The sequence below is a fragment of the Triticum aestivum genome, chromosome 1B, assembly GCF_018294505.1.
Source record: "Triticum aestivum cultivar Chinese Spring chromosome 1B, IWGSC CS RefSeq v2.1, whole genome shotgun sequence".
NCBI lineage: Eukaryota > Viridiplantae > Streptophyta > Magnoliopsida > Poales > Poaceae > Triticum > Triticum aestivum.
The window spans coordinates 467,768,671-467,777,448 of record NC_057795.1 but is presented as its reverse complement, the minus strand read 5'-3'; the positions used below and the strand labels follow the sequence as shown (position 1 = coordinate 467,777,448).

General features: G+C 42.3%; 1 long non-coding RNA gene across 18 annotated transcripts; it reads right to left on the bottom strand.

Moving 5' to 3' along the window:
- Nucleotides 1–366: 366 nt before the first annotated feature.
- Nucleotides 367–6,954, bottom strand: LOC123132202 (uncharacterized). Of its 18 annotated transcripts, none has more exons than XR_006464588.1 (11): nucleotides 6,386–6,952; nucleotides 6,083–6,105; nucleotides 5,844–5,965; nucleotides 5,613–5,686; nucleotides 4,844–5,144; nucleotides 4,651–4,743; nucleotides 4,364–4,460; nucleotides 3,916–4,008; nucleotides 2,909–3,814; nucleotides 2,646–2,811; nucleotides 367–2,006 (listed from the first exon to the last, which is right to left on the bottom strand). It is a non-coding gene; the product is annotated as an uncharacterized lncRNA (long non-coding RNA). The 18 variants fall into 18 exon arrangements; XR_006464574.1 differs by having other exon boundaries at nucleotides 6,313–6,951; XR_006464593.1 differs by having other exon boundaries at nucleotides 4,844–4,911; nucleotides 5,034–5,144; nucleotides 5,844–6,954.
- Nucleotides 6,955–8,778: the final 1,824 nt, after the last annotated feature.

The window sequence follows — 8,778 nt, the reverse complement described above, 5'->3', positions numbered from 1 at the left end:
TTTTTAAAAATATATGTATTTTCCATCATTATTTGGTTTATGTGTTTTTACATATTGTTTTCTTTTGTGCAATGCAATATCATGCCACTAACCATGGCCAGCCAGCTCACGCACTGACAAAGCCAGAGCTAGCAAGCTCACATGCGACGCGGAGCTAGCTCACGCATGGACACAGCTGGAGCTAGCTAGCTCACGCCCTACGGCCAGCTGAAGCTAGCTACCTTGCGCGCACACGCACAGGACACACCACACCACACGTACTATAGGGTAAAAGAAGTGACTGACCCATTCACAAATTCAGTCGACTGACTTAAAATTAACCTAATAGATACTTATATTCTATTATTATATGATACAAGCTAAATGGAAGTTTAAGATAAGTAGGAGTAGATTGCATGAAACGGTGTAGCTCATGACAGTACATGTAGTACAAATTAGCAAGAAAAACAAAATTACAATTGTGCCATTGGGACAAAGAACCCCACAGTATGGACACTTATACACATGCGTCACACATGTAACACAACAGGTCACCACGTGGTCGACTGTTGGTCTTGTTCCATCCACCATCAGTTCATCGTCCTCATCCCGTTCCTTTCCCCATTCTACTCGTACCTAAGTGAGAAAGCACCTGGTGGAGGCGGACGGCGACACTTTGGGCTCCATCTTGGTGGCTGACGCTGCAGCTTGGCCGCAGGTGTTGCGGCTCCATCTGCTTCTTGGTGGCACGGCGGCTACTGCTGTAGCTTGGAGCCGCAGAACCGGCAAATGGTGCCGCTGTTGCTCGTACCGGTGATTTGGCTGTGCTGGCACTCCCTGAAGCCGGTAACTTTTCATGGGAAGGGATGCTCCAGGAAGACTATGGTAGCCGCTATTGCCGCTCAGGTAAGAACTATCTCCTTGGTGTTTGATGAATCTGTAGATTTTTTTTGTGAGCTCGTTGCTACTATGCTAATAGCCAAGTCTCGAGGGCAGTGTTGATACTTAGCTGAGTGGTTCAACGCAGGAGCACTAATCATCTGAGTGATACATAGCGGCTGGTACTACTCCAATCATCCAGCTGGGTATATTGTATAAGATACTTAGTTGAGTGACCGCCTTTAGATGTTTCAGATGCTGAAGAGTATTTTCTAATCCAATCATCTGAGTTTACTATGTTTTCTCTACAAGAGCAACCTGAAGCCAAAAGAACACAAAACTGTACAAACTAAAACAAAAACATGTCCACATGCCTAATAACTTTGAAAGCTTGAGTCCTACTACAACAGTTCAAACAGTCAATAGTCAGAAGAGGCTAAATAAGATACCGATATAAGGTATTTATACCTTTAATCTGGGCATGCATAATAGGATTAAAGAATTTAGATAAGATGCCAAGGGTTCTTCACTCTATATGGCATTCACCAGAACACTAAAGCCATGGTTGTTATTGCATAGCTCTAGACTAAATAATAAGAGCATAACCAAAAGATTTATGCATTAGTGCATGAACAAATAGAGAGAAAAAATATGCCTATAATATCCCATGCTATATGCACACCAAATGAAGGCCAAACAGAAGATCACTAATAAGAAAATAGAACTATGTGAGTATAAATTTTCAGGAAAACAATAGAATGGTGAGATTCATTGTGTAATAATGATTATAAGCTCAGGTATGTACATTTGAACAAATAGAAGATTAAGAAAGGGGAACATGCAACAAAAAAGCTTTCAAAAAGCAGTAGTATTTTTGCCTCTGCAACAAAGAAAGTACAAAAATGTATTAGTTGGTATTTCTCCAGATGGCGAATTGCCTGGGAAAAAGGATTAGTAGGTTTAATAGGTGTTACTTTCTTGGGCAAGCACCAAAACTTTGCCAAAAAGTAAAATATATTGGGCTCATTGCACCTTTATTTTCCCTGTACTTCTAGACTGTATGATGGCGGTGTAAGCTAGCCAGCATCTTCAGATTAGTCCATCCAAAAAGCATCCTAAAGGTAACAGTTGGATTGATTGTATCATCCCTGAAACGCCATTATCAAAAATTCAGTTGCCGCTTAATAGTAAATAAAAGTGTACTGCTTGCTTATCACGCTTACTTAGGACTCATAGGCCTTATCTAATCCCTGTCCAATGCAAACCATCTATCTATGCGAAATAGGCAAGAGGTAGGCAAAGTGCTATATACCTAAGAGTATATGTCAATCTAAACTAAAGTACTGCTCATAAGAAAGCAAGCATGATAACACGTCGTTGCTTGCTCTAATAATAAATCAGTTGTTGGAAAGGAGGAGGAGGATATTTTATTTATAAAGTTTAGTTTAGTGATTTAGTACAAATAAGGACATGTACAAATATGACAGGCACAACAACCTCATAAGCATGGGGTTGGTTTGGTTAAATCAGGATGAGCAGAAATGGAACACACCATATACATTTTCCATGCTTCAACATAGATCCGTGAAAAGCAGAGAATTGTTACACATCCTCATATACTCACTAAAGAAATAGAGAATAGAAATTGCTACTAAAGTATTTGTATGCATCCACATACACTCATTATAAAAACAGAGTAATGTGTGCATGTTATATAAGTTAGTCGGCTATCAATCATATGAATCTTTCTTTAGCATGTTTGAGAAGAATAACATGGCAGGACTGACCAAGGCAGTCTTTCACTTGAGTTGCTTATCCTTGGTCGTTTCCAGAATCCAGGCACAAAATTATGTACGTATATGGTGTTTCTCCATAGAAAGGATCGCCTCTGGTGCTGAGGGACATTTGCATTTATCTACTGTCTCCAAGAGTTTGTTCCGAATGTAGATCATTCTTGAGAAGCACACATTAGAAAAATGTAGGTTCATATGCCTAGACATAATGATTCTGAATGCAAACAGGAAATAAAATAGAAAGAGAAAGAACTTACTTGCTAACTGGGTGCAATATACTGTTAAGAGATTGCATAGCGTTGCATCCCATGACTTCAGAACACCGGAATCTTGCATCTGCAGTGTGAGGCCACACATTGAATGGTGATAAAAGAGTAAGGTTATTGTTACTACATGTAAGAAAATTGTTTTTTATAATTGTCATAAATAAGTAAGCCCTGACTTGCATAAGATAAATTAAGCAAATTAACAGCTGATAAGCTTTTCCTTTCAGATAATGTGGAGTGTCAAGATACTCTTATTAAGTAGATGGGTGTCCCTCGGTAGAATTTAAGAACTGGCAAACTACTAACTTTATGTTAAAATCATGAAACGACAGAATAGACTCTGATAAATTACTAATGATCTTTCAACGATGAAACAACAAAATTGATTTATATCTTCTTGTTAATAATAGCATGTCAACTCATGGTTATACTCAGACGGGGAGACTCGCATATGAATCATGATATATGGAAAGATTTATTCTACTATTGTTAACCCTAGACTGATGTGTATGCTATAAATGTTAGACATCTGAACTATCTGAATAAAAATAAATGGACAGGTTAACTTGAAGTCGACTGAATGTAGGCAACATAAAAACAACAAAAAGGATAAACAAAGATCACACAAAGAAAAGCGAGAACTCTGATTGTACAGATATAGAGGAAGCACATGTTTGCTACGTGCAATTTTTATTGCATCTAGACCTTCACCCAACGCAATAGGATGGATCCATATTGGCGTTGTAATGAACTTCGGCCTCCTTCACTAAATTTAGTTTCAGAATTGAACAAATTTTCTTCTTTGGCCTCCAATTTGCTACTCCCTATTGAGGATAGCCGCCACATGTATGTCACTGCTCCAACAACATGAGAGCGGGGACTCCGAGCACGCAGAAGCTGGAAAGACCAAGTAAGTCACAGTTATCATTCCAAACACTATTCTACCTATATTGTCTATGGTAAATATGCAAATACCATAGCTTTCTCAATGTGAATACCTTGCATAACTTTATCTCGTACACAGTTCAAATCAGGTGATTTGTCTGCAAGAGCAGGGAAATAACCATTCCCAGAATAGACATTAGGCAGTCCTACAAAAGTTAGCAAGCAACAAGATTAGTTCGTTAAACTATTACAAATGGCAATCAATATTCCGCAATGAAGATAACCAGTAACCATAGAGAATAAAAATAAAATCAGTCCATGATCATTTTGTTCATTGCTATTCTTTAAAACCAACCACCACCTGATTTTGTAGGAATCTGTTGTTTCTGAAGGTATATTTTATCCATGAATAAAGAGATGGTTTAGAAGTGAGTAACCTGGGTCTGCAATTTCAATGATGCTTTCGTTCTCTCTTCAAACAACAAAATTAATAACAAACCCAAAGCAAGAGTGGGGAGGCAAGGGAGTTTAGGGAGAAAAAGATGGTGCAGAAGTTGGTACCTGTGCACGGGTAATAGCACCATCCCAATCATTGTCCACGTGCGCGCTGCTGGTCACCACCTTCCACCTGAGAACTGGCAGGTCCAGCAGACGTCGACTGTCGTTGAGGTGCAAGCATGTAATTATATAATCATGCATGTTCATGGTTGAACGAACTCTTCTTTCAACAAAAAATTAAATAGTAAAGTGAAATGAAATGCGAAAAGACTAATATGTACAACAATTTCAAAGCCTCCGTGACAAAGAAGAAACATCACAGTAAAAGTATCCATAATACACACATGTACCTGTCAAGATAAAAGAAGCAACACCTTTCAATAGAAAAATAGGCAATAATAATCGACTGCGTCTTCAGAAGCTAGCTTTTCATTCACACCGACCTAAAACCAAGAAAATGAGAAATTTGATAATTTCATCAAGTTAATGGTGTGCACAAATGAAGCTGAAATTATATATATGCCATAAGGTGATGAAACCTACCTCTGCACCAATCCAAATCATGTCAGGTCGATGAACAAAAATGGCATGCAACATCACCTAACACACATCTGAGTTGAAAAGCAATATTTCTTTGGTTCTAAAAAAGTGATGATACCAGCAACAATGGTTGACGATGGCTGCAAGCAAAGTAGTATGCATCAGCTCGGAGCAAAAACCAATGAGTTGCTACCTTGATGCTTTATATTCTTCTATGTGTCTTGCTATCCCCGTCAAGTCACTGATGCGCCCGGTCGATACAAAAGTTTGCTATTTTCTTGTGGAGCTTATAATTGACATAGATCTGAACAAAAATGGAGGGACCAAATAAATTGCAGAGTTAGGAGTTTAGGAACTAACAGTTGTAAATCCACACCAATGAACACAAATACAACCTGATTCTGTGGCAAACCTTTAACAGGAAAGGTAAAATTTGTAGCATAGTCAGGAACTTAAAATTATAGGTCACTAAAGTGCATGCCACTGCATCAAGAAAATTCATCTAACAGACATCGAGCTTGTGTAGGACTGTCTTATTAAGCACATCATGCTAACATGCAAACTCGTGATTGGAAAAAAGAAGTTACTCTAGCGAAAACTGGTGCTAAGCAGTGAAGAGGGCTAAAGGGAGCACCGCTTCTGAACATTCTAAGAACAATGAAGAGGTGTGCTCACATCTATGAAGCTAAAAATAGTACACCAAACCATATTGATTGAATACGGCTAACAATGGAAAAACAATTAGTAGTGAAGAATCTGCATAGAATAGTACCGGAACGCATCAATCTAGGCATGTAGCTAGCTTCTTCCATCAGGGTTGCTTGCTAATTGCAACGATATTCATACCTGAAGATTCAATGAGCACTACTAAGCGATAAAAAAGAAAACTGAATCTGTTCACTCGATGTGTGCATGGCCTACAATGTTCTCACATATGAGTAATTCATCAAAGAAGCCCTCAAAAAAATCATCAAACAAAACCGCACATGAAAGACAGGCTTACCTAAATGGGGATGGCCCGTGACCTGGATCTCCTCGTCCGTGCTTTGCTGGTCTGCTACTACTTGAACAGAAACTCTGCATGTTGTGCTGACGCTGCCCAAACTGTGCAAGTCTCATAGTTCCCTGCAATTGTTAAGATCAAAATCAACATCTTTTGCAACTAATGCAGAGTGTGAATTTCTCTGAAGATAAAAAAGGCTTTGCATATTCAGTATAGTTGACACAAACAAAATGCATTACCTGCTTTCCTCAAGAACCAGTGACTGAAAGTTGTGGAGAGCAAATTGCAAAAATATGAGCATTAATACTTCTTAGGTATCACAGAAATTCAACGGAACTTTAACAAGACCATGGCTTGCTTTTCACACTATGGAACGTTCACGTATTTCATATTTGATCCACCTTTCAGCTGGGCAAAACAACAAACAGGTGGGGGCACAATATCTATTTATGCTCAGAAAAGAAATTACCAAATATCCGGCCACGAGGACGTGCGTGAGAGGACGGAAGAGAGAGTGTGTGTGACAGCGAGAGAGGATGTACGCGAGGACGCGGGGACTGGTGTCTCGGGTGGATGGACGGCAGCGCGAAAGCCGGACTGAGCCGGCCATCTCTGCGACCCACGCTCCTCCTGCCGACGACGGCGACGTGGACCACGGATGTGGCTCGAGCTCCTCCGGGGTCGCCGCTGCACGCGTAGAGATGGAGGCGGGGTGGAGCCTCCCGTGCATCGCGCCCCAGCCCCGGCCTCCTCGCAGCTCCTGATTTAGGAACGGGTCGAGCCGCCGCCAACCGCCAGGTCGTGCCCGACCTCGCCAGCGCAGGCCGACGCTGGCCAGTGACCCTCTCCTGTCAGCTGCCACACCTCCCTCTCCTCTTTCCTCTCTCTTTCTCCCGCCTCTCCTCTCCTTCCTTCTCTCTCCCTCTCATCTTCTCTCTCTCTGATAGGGTTCGTGCGGGAGCAAGGGGTTGGGAGGTGGGGGCTGGGGATGACGAGACGCCGCCGCGCACGAAGAGGAGAGGAGGCGGCGCGGAGGGAGAGAGGAAGGAGAGGAGCCAGCCCAGATATTTTCTAGGGCTCGGCTTGGTCCACCCATGATGGATGCCCTGGCAACCCACGATCGATCGCTCCTGCTTTCACCGGGACACAGAGACGCACACACCATATCGCTGCTAGGCTGGCCCACGCACAAGCCTGGCCCAGTCGTCATCTGCTCCTGGTCCAATCACGCGTCGTACAGAATAACAAGCGGTGGGATGTTTACCAGGTCGACGATAATTACTGTTACGGCTGCCAGCGAGGTCAATCGTGCGCGCAGGATGATTTTGAAGCTGCGATGGCACTGAAACGGCGGGTAGTGTAGGAGGCTTTATATGTTAAATTATAAGTCGAGCAGCATATTTGCTGTAGTATATGAGAAATAGAACCACATATGAACAGTGACTCCCCTCATTTCAAAATATTGTGCGCATTTGCCATGGTAAATTTTTGCAAGTCTTGGTAAAAAATTGTGGCGCTCATTATGTTCATGGCAACCCTAGGGGAACCCTAGCCCCTTCCGCCTTGGTCCGAAGGTTAGGAGTCGGTGGGTCACACCCACACACCTGTCCACCAAAGAACAACAATCCAAAAAGAGTCAGAACTAGCTGTAACTGCCAACCTCCACAAAAAAATGATGTCCGGACTCAGAACTGAGGAGCATCCAACAACCACAGTGCCACTCTTCAAAAGAACCATACGTCCACACGAGGTCCAATGAGGTCAAAACACACAAGGCGCCATTGCTGCCCAACCCGAGACCAGTTTTGGGATTTTTCTAGAGCTCCAGATCTGAGTGGAGATGAGAGACCTCAATGGTGCCTCTAGGGAGAAATTTAATACACACACACACACACACAATTGTGTCGTATTGTCCAGAGAACCAACCAAGGATATTTATAGACTCGAGCTTACACCACCACCCCCCGCTAGCACCTGATCAACCGACCAAGGCTGCAAGATAGACAAGGAAGGTGTGGGGGCGAAAAAGTTGAGGACGATATGATCTTTACCTTCTAATCTGGAGGGGAAGGGGGAAACCTGGTTTGAGACCACAACCAACCAAATCCTAGCTACTCGTGTAGAAAACGTAGCCGTCAACCACATTCAACGCATGCTCCCTTGCCATCTGGGGTGCCTCCTAGGTGTCTTGGGTGATCTACAAGGGAATGAAGCGGCAAAAACCTCACCATGACCTTCATCACCAAGCACGTAAGCTCGCCCTATGAACACCTCCGATGGCAACATGAGAGGGAGAGGGTGGAGGGGGTGGCAGTGTTGGGGAAACCCCAAGTCGCCTAAGAGTCCCCAGATTCACTGGAATGTTAGGAAAACGCTCGAAGGCAACCAAGCACAAAGTTGTATCGAGATATCTAGAGGCCTTGGGAGAAAAATGTGAGGGCCCTCAAAACATCCCAAGGATATCCACTAGCAAGTAGCGCAGATAGAACTCAAAAATCGCTCGAGAAATTTGTCGCATTCATTTCTATAGTTGATCCATTTTCTTTAGAGAGAAAGACAATCCTATTATTAGTCACCATAGAAAGAATAGGTTTTCACATAAATCTGCTTAGATCCCGACCTAGGTCAGAAGAAAGAAACTAGAAAGAAGAATGAAACCACAATCGAATTGTGGAATTACCTCATCAGCCATGATTCCTTTGGTAAGCTGCCTTGAGGACGTGCTTTAGGTCCACGGTGGTGGTAGAATGATGATAGTTTGGGCGTACTTATGTTTAGGTAGAGAACATGATATTTATAGAGAATGAAAGAAGCAAAATTGCAAATACTCTCTATATTGGTAACTAAAAAGGTGTGGAGGTATAAATTAATGGTCAATGTAAACCATGGTGTCTATTCATGCGGCGATAGAAATGTACACAAATTCTAAATTCAC